Source organism: Arachis hypogaea, chromosome 10, assembly GCF_003086295.3.
Source record: "Arachis hypogaea cultivar Tifrunner chromosome 10, arahy.Tifrunner.gnm2.J5K5, whole genome shotgun sequence".
In the NCBI taxonomy this organism is placed as follows: domain Eukaryota; kingdom Viridiplantae; phylum Streptophyta; class Magnoliopsida; order Fabales; family Fabaceae; genus Arachis; species Arachis hypogaea.
Genome location: NC_092045.1, coordinates 48587309 through 48598590, shown reverse-complemented (window position 1 = coordinate 48598590; position 11282 = coordinate 48587309). Strand labels below are relative to the sequence as shown.

General features: G+C 36.9%; 1 pseudogene; it reads left to right on the top strand.

Annotated features, from left to right (window-relative positions):
• Positions 1-722: 722 nt before the first annotated feature.
• On the top strand, positions 723-2968 carry LOC140175646 (phosphoglucomutase, chloroplastic-like; annotated as a pseudogene).
• The last annotated feature ends 8314 nt before the right edge of the window (positions 2969-11282 follow it).

Genomic DNA, 11282 nt, shown 5'->3' with positions numbered 1-11282 from the left:
TTGCCAAGAGCTTTGTTAGTTGTTAGTTTATTTCCTTTGCCATTTATATTTCTTGTCTAAAATCTCAAAAACCCCAAAATAACTCACAACCAATAACAAGACACTTTATTGTAATTCCTAGGGAGAACGACCCGAGGTTCAATACTTCGGTTTATAAATTTTAGGGGTTTGTACTAGTGACAAACAACTTTTTGTATGAAAGGATTATTGATTGGTTTAGAAACTATACTTGCAACGAGAATTCATTTGTGAAATTCTATACCATCAAAAATCTAACCATCAAGCACTAGACAAACTACAAAGCCTCAGAGCTTGAAACTGTTGTTCTTGCACTTGTAGATTTGCAGCTCAACACCAAAGCCAGTTCCCTAAATGCTATACGTGAAAAGTATAAACAATATAAGGTAAAAATTTGGTTTTTACTATCTTCACTAATAAAAGTAATATTGTAAATTAGTTTTCAAAGGAAGCTCTAGTGTTGAAGTAATAGACCTTGTTTCCGACTATTTGGAGCTACTAGAGGTGAGAATAATTTGTCTATATAATCAGAATCTAACAGGGCAATTCATGTTACTTGATCTTACTGCTATAGCTTCATTTTATTTATTTATTATTCTACTTCTGTGCAGAGTGTATTTAATTTTCAGCTAATAAGAAGTCTTATATCAAGGCCAGATTTTAGGTACAATTTTCTTCATATCTGAATTGCTAATGCTAACATTATGGGATTGCATGTCCCATTTTGTTTCGTATTTGGTTCTCCCCTTGGCCTCTTCGTCTCGTTGTTTCTCTGTCTCTTTTTTTTTTCTTTTTTCTTTTCTGCTTTGCAGCTCTAATTTTCTACAATTGTTGTTTCACATATTCTTGTTTACTGTGGCATTAATGAAAGAAGTTCTCTGTCTAATACCTTGCTCTCAATAATACGAGATTTCCTATTTGACAAAAAAATTTATTCTTTTAATGCACTGTGGTTTTTAGTTTCTAGTTTTTTCTGTTTAGTCAATCTTATTTGTAATTTAAGAGGTTGAGCTTTCTATTCTTCCTTGCAATTCTTATGGCTTGACTTCCTGGATCTTGCATATCTTCTTTTGGTTGTCTAATCTTTCTTGGTTGTTCTTAAGATTCGATATATAAAATTTATCATGTTTTGAACAAAGTGAGCATATCATGGCTGATGTATATTGCTAGTTATTATGCTCACAATTTATGAAAGTCTCAGTCTTGAAATTCATTACATCTTTTTTATGTTTCAGGTTTACATTTGATGGAATGCATGCAGTTACTAGCGCTTATACCAAACCTATTTTTGTTGATAAACTTGGTGCTAGCCTAGTATGTTTTGCCCCTTTAAAACCTTTTTTAATGAGTTGAAAGTAATTTATTTGTAGTTGTTGATAACATGTTTTAATTATGCAATATAGGATTCAATTGCAAATAGAATCCCTTTGGAAGATTTTGGACATGGTCATCCTGATCCTAATCTAACGTGAGTTTAACTCTTTACTTTATTAAATTGTCTTTTCACTCGAGATAAATATATTTGATGGATTATTCATTGGACAGATATGCAAAGGATCTTGTCAACATTTTATATGCTGAAAATGGTCCTGATTTTGGAGCTGATAGTGATGGTATGTGAGTTTCATGAGTTTCTTTTGTTTGTTTCTCCACATCTAATTTCCTCAGTAAACAATTAAAATTCAATGTTCATATTGTATTTGTTGTGCAAATATTGTTATGGTACATTTATGAGAAATGATCTATCTCATGTAATATGGGTCCACCATAATTTTCAACATATTGCAGAAGATGCAACTGATGTATGCTTGCACGACAATGTTTTGTCTGTTTACTTAATGTTTTTCAAGTATTTCATTTTTATTGATTTTTCTCCAGGTGATGGTGATAGAAATATGATTTTAGGAAGATGTTTCTTTATTACTCCTTCAGATTCTGTAGCAGTTATTGCAGCCAATGCAAGAGAAGCAATTCCATACTTCAAGGATGGTGTTAAGGTAGAAATTGTATCCACTCGTTATTGTTAGGTGTAAATTTTTACAGGGAAAATATTTCCATTTTCCTTCATTTTGATTTTAGGGTCTTGCTAGATCAATGCCAACAAGTGGTGCTCTAGATTGTGTTGCAGAGAAATTAAACCTTCCCTTTTTTGAGGCAAGCTTTAATTTATTTTATTTTGTATAATTGTTTATATTTTCTAAAACTATTTTAAATGGAGTCACATATATTTATAAGCATATTTCTTTGATAACAGAGAATGACTTGGGTTCAGGTTGGGTTCAGGTCCCAACTGGTTGGAATTTTTTTAGGAATCTTATAGATGCTAGGAAGTTATCAGTTTGCGGCTTGAAGAAAGTTTTGGAACATGCTCTGACCACATTCGTGAGAAGGATGGCATCTGGTAAGTATTCCACATGTTTTTGTAAGTTTATAAAATTTGATTTAGTTTAATGTTTCTGGGCTATTACTTTGGTATATCTTGAAATTATTAGAATTCTGAAAAACAATGTTGACCATTTAGAATGGTAACGTCTATGTGTTCTCCAAGAAAAGAAAAATTGTTGTGTATCTTGTGTTAACAAAGCTGTTTTAGCTTGGCTTTCTATTATTGCGCACCGCAACAAAGACAAGAAGGTAGGGGAGAAACTGATCTCTGTGGCTGATATTGTGAAGGAACACTGGGCAACTTATGGAAGAAATTTCTTTTCTAGATATGACGATGAGGTAGGTATCATCATAGCTGCAATTGAAGTTTCATTTGTAGCATGATCTTGGCATTTCAGTTTTATCTTTTGATTTTCTTAGTAAAATGAGCATGGTTAAGTGTAAAGGTTTATTTTACAAATCTATCTCTTTCATGTAGGAATGTGAATCTAAAGGTGCCAATAAAATGGTAGCATACCTACGAGAGACTGCATCAAAGAGCAAGACTGGTGATAAGTTCGAATGACAATTTTGATAGTTCTAATGATCTCCTAAGTTCTAATGATGAACTTATTTTGTCCTAATTCAATTATTAGTTTTGTTACCGTATTGTAATTTTTTAATTATAATTTTAGCATGTAAATAATTCATGTAAATCAATAAAAAATCAATTCTTTATACCTTCTAATTTTCTCCTTTTTTTTAATTTGACAAAGGAATAGGCCATGCTTTCAAAAGATTTTAGCTGGCAAGCCAAGCCTTTGATGTGTGATTGTATGGGCTCTATCTGTATGCTTTGAAAGCATACCGAAAACCAACCTAATCGGCACACATCAAAAGCGTGGCAATATGTACACTTTTCAGTACACTTTTAAAGCATAGCTATAGGTTAATAGATATGGCCACCCTTTTTAAGCGTGGCAAGAGATGAAAGCGTGGCAAAAAAAACGTGCCGATAGATCCACAAAAGCGTGGCGATAGAGCAATCGACACGCTCGCGGATGTGACCCTTTCAAAGCGTGCCGATAGCTCAAAAAGTGTGGTGAAAAGCTATGGCACGCTTTTAAGCACGTTTTTGCATGCTTTAAAAGCGTGGAAGAAAGCTTATTTTCTTGTAGTGTCTACATGAATAAACTTCTCTAATACCATAATTTGACAGCCTACCACACAGAGCTTTATGCTTAAGCCATAAAATAAAATATATACATAATATATAATAATAGTTGAAAGAATTTAATACTCGAGAAGCCTTGAAGGATGGTTTAAGCAAAAGCGTGAAAAAAAAAAGCACAACGCTCACGTACAGAAACTTGCGTACGAAGAAAAGTAAATACACATATATATAACAAGAGTGGAGTGACAAAAGATACATAATATCAAGCTCTAGGCCGAACCTACAAAGCCAAGGCCGGCCGGAGAATATTACATACATAAGTATAAATATACATCCTAAAAGTACTCGAAATACATAATATAAACTCCTAGTTCTCCATCCAACCTCTAAGAGGTACAAGTGAAAACTACACAAATGAACATAGTGACTGTCAGGAACAGATTCGCAAGGAGAGAGTGGTCACGAGTGAGGGAGCAGGTCACGGGCCTGGCGACCGTTGCACCCAGTCACGTCCGTGAACCCTGGCACCGCCGCTGCTGTACCCGCACCGCCGTTGTCCTCATCATGAAGTCAGAGTCACCGTCATCCATCAAGGAGATCCAAGGAAGAGAGTGGGAGAGTGCACGCACGGGAGGGAGACCGCCGCGCCTTCGTCATCACTCCTCGCCACCACTGCCGTCGGAAACCGCCACTGAAGTCTTTTTTTTTCCCTGGGTAAGCCTTATCGTCTTTGAAACCTTTGAAACCAGTCTTCCGTCATAGCCTATTAGAGTTACTGAGATGATGGTAACATATGATTGAGTGGCGGTTCGTGCATGTTGAGTTCAGTAGTCGTGCATGCAACATCAAGCTGTCGCGTCATCAACGGAGTCGCCGTCGTTCCATTTTCTCGGCTATTCGTAAGTTTAGTAGGCTGTTCCCTGTTCCAATTTCTTTTAGTTGCTATTATGTGATATGTTTCTAAGGTCATTGCAACGTTAATGCTTTAGGTTTGAGTTCAGTTCTCACGTGTCGTGATCAAAATTGTTGTGGATGCGGCTGCCGCGGATTGTGCGCTAAGAGAAAATGTTTTCTTGACGCGTTTGGTTTTTAGGTTTTGGCTTGTTGAGGTAGGGGCCTTTTCAGAAAAACATATTCTATAAATTGGAATTATTATATATGGATATTATGTGGTAAAGATGTATCCTTGAGTGATTGGATAAGTCTTATGTAATGTTGGTTGTCTTGGATGAATATGAATGCTTGTTTGACTGGATTATTATTCTATTTTGTAAAATAAACTGTTCTTGAAGTACTTCTTTAAAGTTGGTTCTTAAAAGTTTTGAAATCAAGTTAATCTGTTGGAAATTGGTTTGAGTTTGAATTGGTGCTCTTGATATCTGAAAATGAAACCAACTTGATTTTGAACTAACTTGGTTTTGAACTTGTGAGAGAGGGTTGTGGAATGGTTTGATTGGGACCCAGAAAGGGTGGCAAAGTCCGAGTTTTAGGGGAGATGCTGTCGAAATTTCTGTAAAATTTGAGACTTTATTTGAAGATGTTATTTAGGAAATTATGAATTTAAGGCCTTAACTATTTTACTTGCAATTGTGAATTTAAGACTTTTATTATCTTTACTTGAATTATTTATGAAAGTGCTAAAATTATGTTTTGAAAGAATTTTTTAAAAAAAGACTATGACTTGGCTTTGTTTTCTAAGGAAAGCATTCTATTTTTTGGTGCAAGCCATTTGGAAGAGAATTATGTTTTAAAGTTGTTTAAAGGGTGGAAAGAGTTTATGTTTTTGGATTTGACTTAAACACGGTTTATGTTTTTTAATTTGACTTAAAAGATTTCAGTTACAGGAGTTTTAGTGACTTTGAAAGAACTTGGGTTTCGATTTATAAACCTCAATTTTCGGCAGTTTAGAAAAGTTTTGAAGTATTCTTTGAATTTTGATTTAGCAAAACTAAAATGATTTTTGAGCCGTTGGAAACGATTCAGATTTTTGTCATGGGGTTGAAATTGGTTTTGGTTCAAGTAAAAGAAATTGTATTGAAAATGTGGTTGGAGTAATTGATTATATGACTCGGTTTGGCTTAGATTCTATTTTTATTACTTACATCAGGAATCCAAGGTTTTAAGGATTTTAAACAAACTTGAGGAAATGAATTATGTTATCCTCCCTTAAAGACTTGAGACACTTCTGAGGAACGTTTGTTATCAAATCATGTTTTAGAATAAATGATTTTAAATCTCTCTGAAAGGACTTTTGATTTGGTGTGGTTTTTGAAAGGTTATGGAAGGATGATGAGGAAGGTCTTATTTTTGGAAGGAGGGAATTATGTTTGAGGAAAAATGGCTTATAAGCTTGAAACTATTTGAGAAATAGGGATTTTAAAGCAAAGGCGGGAAGGAATTGATTTTTTATTTCAAAGTAAAGTGATTTGCGAAAAAGTGATTTATGACTTGAATGATGATTTTATGGGTTTGATGATGTTGGGTGGTGGAAGTGCTGTTACGTTATGAGCCAGATGGTTGTATATGATAATGAATTATGGCTGATTGTAGAGTATGTTATGAGCCGGATGGCTAAGTATCAATATGGATGATTATTGAGTTGATAAGGTGATTGTTGCACTTCCACTTATCTGAGATACGAGTTCCCTGGGTAAAAGCAGTGGCTAGCCACCACGTATTCTAAGTTGAGACTCGATACTCTGCTGACCCCATGTTGTAAGTGTGGCCAGACACTATGAAATTCCGGATGAGCTCGCCCTCGTGGATGAACACCAGTGTGGGTGTTATATGATTATGATTATATTGAGAATAACTCGAGTTAGGGATGCATGACAGGAGGACAGTCCAATGGTTAGCTACCAGTACTTGCCGGGTTGGCTTTGTAACCGATAAATGAGACTCATCAGCCACTAGGACAGGCATTCATCATATGTATCTATGTGATATTATTTGGCTGTGCATATTGTACTTGGTTTGCCTATATGAATAATTATGTTTAATTGCTATTTGCTCTACTTGAAGTAATTGTTTGTTTGTGCTTGAACTTTCCTACTTGTGTTTGTGACTGAAATTATGTTGGATTGTGGTGATTGGTTGTTGTTTGGATTGTTTGAACCTAGGGCCGTGGTTGATCATGAGGTGGGTCGAAGGCCATGTTTGGCTTGTGTTTCTAGTTTAGAAAAGTATGAAAAACTAAACTGGTTCAGCATAGACTTAATGAACCTATACTTGGAACAGGTTGGTCATTCATACTATCTAGGAAAAACCTTTTGAAAGTCTTTTGAATTTTGAAGAAATAACAGTTTCCTCTTTCATAAAAGATTTCATAATTTTAATGGTAAATCATCGGGTTTTGAAAGTATGCATAAGATGGTTATTGATCACTGTAACAATTTTATTTCACGTATCCTATTGTAGTAATTCTCAAAAACCTTCTACTGAAAACCCTTTCGAGGACGATGTTCTCACTCCCCTACAGGTCTTTTCTCTTTTTAGGTTATGGATGATGAGGTTCTGAAGGGCTTATTTCTTTCTGCTTAGACGATATTTTGGATTGTTTTAGTATTTATGTTTCTCTCGCCTTAAATTTTGCAAGTTCTATGAGAGGGATAGGTTTTTGATATGAAATACTTGTAAATTAATAATAAGTACTTATAAGTATTCTTTATGAGTATTGTAAGTTATATTGTATGTATGGAGGTATGTTGCCTATCAAAACGGAATTTGGAGCGGTAATACGGTTTAAAGTTTTAGCAGGCTCATGTTTATGTATTAAATACTCTGAGAGTCATCGTAACACCAGAGCTATCAGAGTCGCGCAGCCAGAAGCGTTAGCTTTGATAGTTAGGGTGTTACATTATGGTATCAGAGCTGTCTTTCTTGTAGAACCTTAGGAATGTACTGACTATTGGTGGACGAAATTGTGATTTATGCGTTCTTTGGATTTTGAATGAAAGCTTTATTATGGCACTGGTTGAATTCACAACTCCGTTCAACTAACCAGCAAGTGTACTGGGTCGTCCAAGTAATAAACCTTACGTGAGTAAGGGTCGAATCCACAGAGATTGTTGGTATGAAGCAAGCTATGGTCACCTTGTAAATCTCAGTTAGGGAGATTAAAGGGTAATTGTGATTATTGGAATAAATGAATAAAAAGGAATAATAAAAGGGATAGAATACTTATGCAGATTCATTGGTGGGAATTTCAGATAAGCGGATGGAGATGCTGTAGAGCCCAGGGACGCCTGCTCTCCTACTGCTTCTACTCAATCCTTCTTACTCCCTTCCATGGCAAGCTTTGTATAGGGGTTCACCATCAACTGTGGCTACTTTCTTCCTCTCGGGGAAATATCCTGTGCGGCTGTCACTCGCACAGCTAACCAGTCTGGAGGCATCACCCATGGTTGATGGCTACATCCCATCCTCGCAGTGAAAACTAATGCTCACGCACTCTGTCACAGTACGGCTAATCACCGGTTGGTTCCCTCCCCTACTGGAATAGAATCCCTCTTTTGCGTTTGTCACTAACGCCCAGCAGGTTACAAGTTTGAAGCACGTCACAGTCATTCATTACTGGAACCCTACTCGGAATACCACAGACAAGGTTAGACTTTCCGGATTCCCAGGATCCTACTCGGAATACCACAGACAAGGTGAGACTTTCCGGATCCTCATAAATGCCGCCATCTATCTAGCTTATACCACGAGGATTCTGTTGGGGAATCTCAGAGATACGCATTCAAGCTCTGTTTCATGTAGAACGGAAGTGGTTGTCAATCACGCGCGTTCATAAGTGAGAATGATAATGAGGGTAATCTGACTCATAACATTCATCATGTTCTTGGGTACGAATGAATATCTTGGAATAAGAATAAGAGAGATTTGAATAAAAGAAAATAGAATTTCATTAATACTTGAGGTACAGTAGAGCTCCACACCCTTAATCTTATGGTGTGCAGAAACTCCACCGTTGAAAATACATAAGTGGAAGGTTCAGGCATGGCCGAATGGCCAGCCCCCTTAACTTGATCACAGGATTCAAAATACAATCCAGGATGTCTAATACAATAGATAAATGTCCTATATATACTAGACTAGCTACTATGGTTTACATGAGTAAGTAATTGATGCATAAATTCACTTACGGGGCCCACTTGGTGTATGCTTGGGCTGAGCTTTGATCATTCCACGAGCTAAGGCATTTCTTGGCGTCAAACTCCAGGTTATGACGTGTTTTTGGCGTTCAACTCCAGATCATGACGTTTTTCTGGCGTTTAACTCCAGACAGCAGCATGAACTTGGCGTTTAACGCCAAGTTACGTCGTCTTTCTTCGAATAAAGTATAGACTATTATATATTGCTGGAAAGCCCTGGATGTCTACTTTCCAACGCCGTTAAGAGGGCGCCAATTGGAGTTCTGTAGCTCCAGAAAATCCATTTCGAGTGCAGGGAGGTCAGAATCCAACAGCATCAGCAGTCCTTTTGTCAGCCTTCTTCAGAGTTTTGCTCAAGTCCCTCAATTTCAGTCAGAATTTACCTGAAATCACAGAAAAACACACAAACTCATAGTAAAGTCCAGAAATGTGAATTTATCATAAAAACTAATGAAAACATCCCTAAAAGTAGCTTAAACTTACTAAAAACTATATGAAAACAATGCCAAAAAGCGTATAAATTATCCGCTCATCACAACACCAAACTTAAATTGTTGCTTGTCCCCAAGCAACTGAAAATCAAATAGGATAAAAAGAAGAGAATATACTATAAAGTCCAAAATATCAATGAATATTAATTTAATTAGATGAGCGGGACTTGTAGCTTTTTGCTTCTGAACAGTTTTGGCATCTCACTTTTTCCTTTGAAGTTCAGAGTGATTGGCATCTCTAGGAACTTAGAATTTCAGATAGTGTTATTGACTTTCCTAGTTAGGCATGTTGATTCTTGAACACAGCTACTTATGAGTCTTGGCTGTGGCCCTAAGCACTTTGTCTTCCAGTATTACCACCGGATACACAAATGCCACAGACACATAACTGGGTGAACCTTTTCAGATTGTGACTTAGCTTTGCTCAAGTCCCCAGTTAGTGGTGTCCAGAGCTCTTAAGCACACTCTTTAGCTTTGGATCACGACTTTAACCATTCAGTCTCAAGCTTTTCACTTGGACCTTCATGACACAAGCACATGGTTAGGGATAGCTTGATTTAGCCGCTTAGGCCTGGATTTTAATTTCCTTGGGCCCTCCTATCCATTGATGCTCAAAGCCTTGGATCCTTGCTTTAAAATTTTCGCCACTTTTTTTTTTCACTGCTTTTTCTTGCTTCAAGAATCAATTTCATGATGTTTTTCAGATCATCAATAACATTTCTCTTTGTTCATCATTCTTTCAAGCACCAACAATTTTAACACTCATAAACAACAAGATCAAAAATATGCACTGTTCATTCATTCATTCAGAAAACAAAAATTATTGCCACCACATCAATATAATTAAATTAAATTTACTAATAATTTCGAAAATTATGTACTTCTTGTTCTTTTGAATTAAAACATTTTTCTTTTAAGAGAGGTGAAAGACTAATGGATTTTATTCATAGCTTTAAGGCATGGTTACACACTAATGATCATGAAGTAGAGACACAAAAACATAGATAAACATAATACTTAAAAACCGAAAACAGAAAGAAAATAAAGAACAAGGAATGAATCCACCTCTAGTGGCGTCTTCTTCTTGAAGGACCAATGATGTTCTTCAACTCTTCTATGTCCCTTCCTTGCCTTTGTTGCTCCTCCCTCATTGCTCTTTGATCTTCTCTTATTTCTTGAAGAGTGAGGGCGTGTTCATGATGTTCCACCCTTAGTTGTTCAACATTATGGCTCAAATCTTCTAAAGAGGCACTGAGTTGCTCCCAATAGTTGTTGGGAGGAAAGTGCATTCCTTGAGGCATTTGTTGATGATGAACTTCCTCATGTTCTTCTTGAGGGCCGTGAGGAACTTCTCTTGTTTGCTCCATCCTTTTCTTGGTGATGGGCTTGTCTTCTATTTTGTAGAGTTCATTGGATATGACTTCATGAACTTCCACCTCCTCTCCAATCATGATGCTATGAATCATGATGGCCCAATCCACAGTAACTTCAGATCGGTTGCTTGTAGGGATGATGGATCTTTGGATGAATTCCAACCATCCTCTAGCTACAGGCTTGAGGTCCAGTCTTCTTAGTTGGACCGGTTTGCCTTTGGAGTCTATTCTCCATTGGGCGCCTTCCACACATATGTCCATTAGGACTTGGTCCAACCTTTGATTGAAGTTGACCCTTCTTGTGTAGGGGCGTTCATCACCATGCATCATGGGTAGATGAAACGCCAACCTCACATTTTCCGGACTGAAATCTAAGTATTTCCCCCGAACCATTGTGAGATAGTTCTTTGGATTCGGGTTCATACTTTGATCATGGTTCCTAGTGATCCATGCATTGGCATAGAACTCTTGAACCATCAATATTCCGACTTGTTGCATGGGGTTGGTTATGACTTCCCACCCTCTTCTTTGGATTTCATGTCGGATTTCCGGATACTCATTCTTTTTGAGCTTGAAAGGGACCTCGGGGATCACCTTCTTCTTTGCCACAACATCATAGAAGTGGTCTTGATGGCTTTTGGAGATGAATCTCTCCTTCTCCCATGACTCGGATGTAGAGGCTTTTGCCTTCCCTTTTCCATTTCTTGAG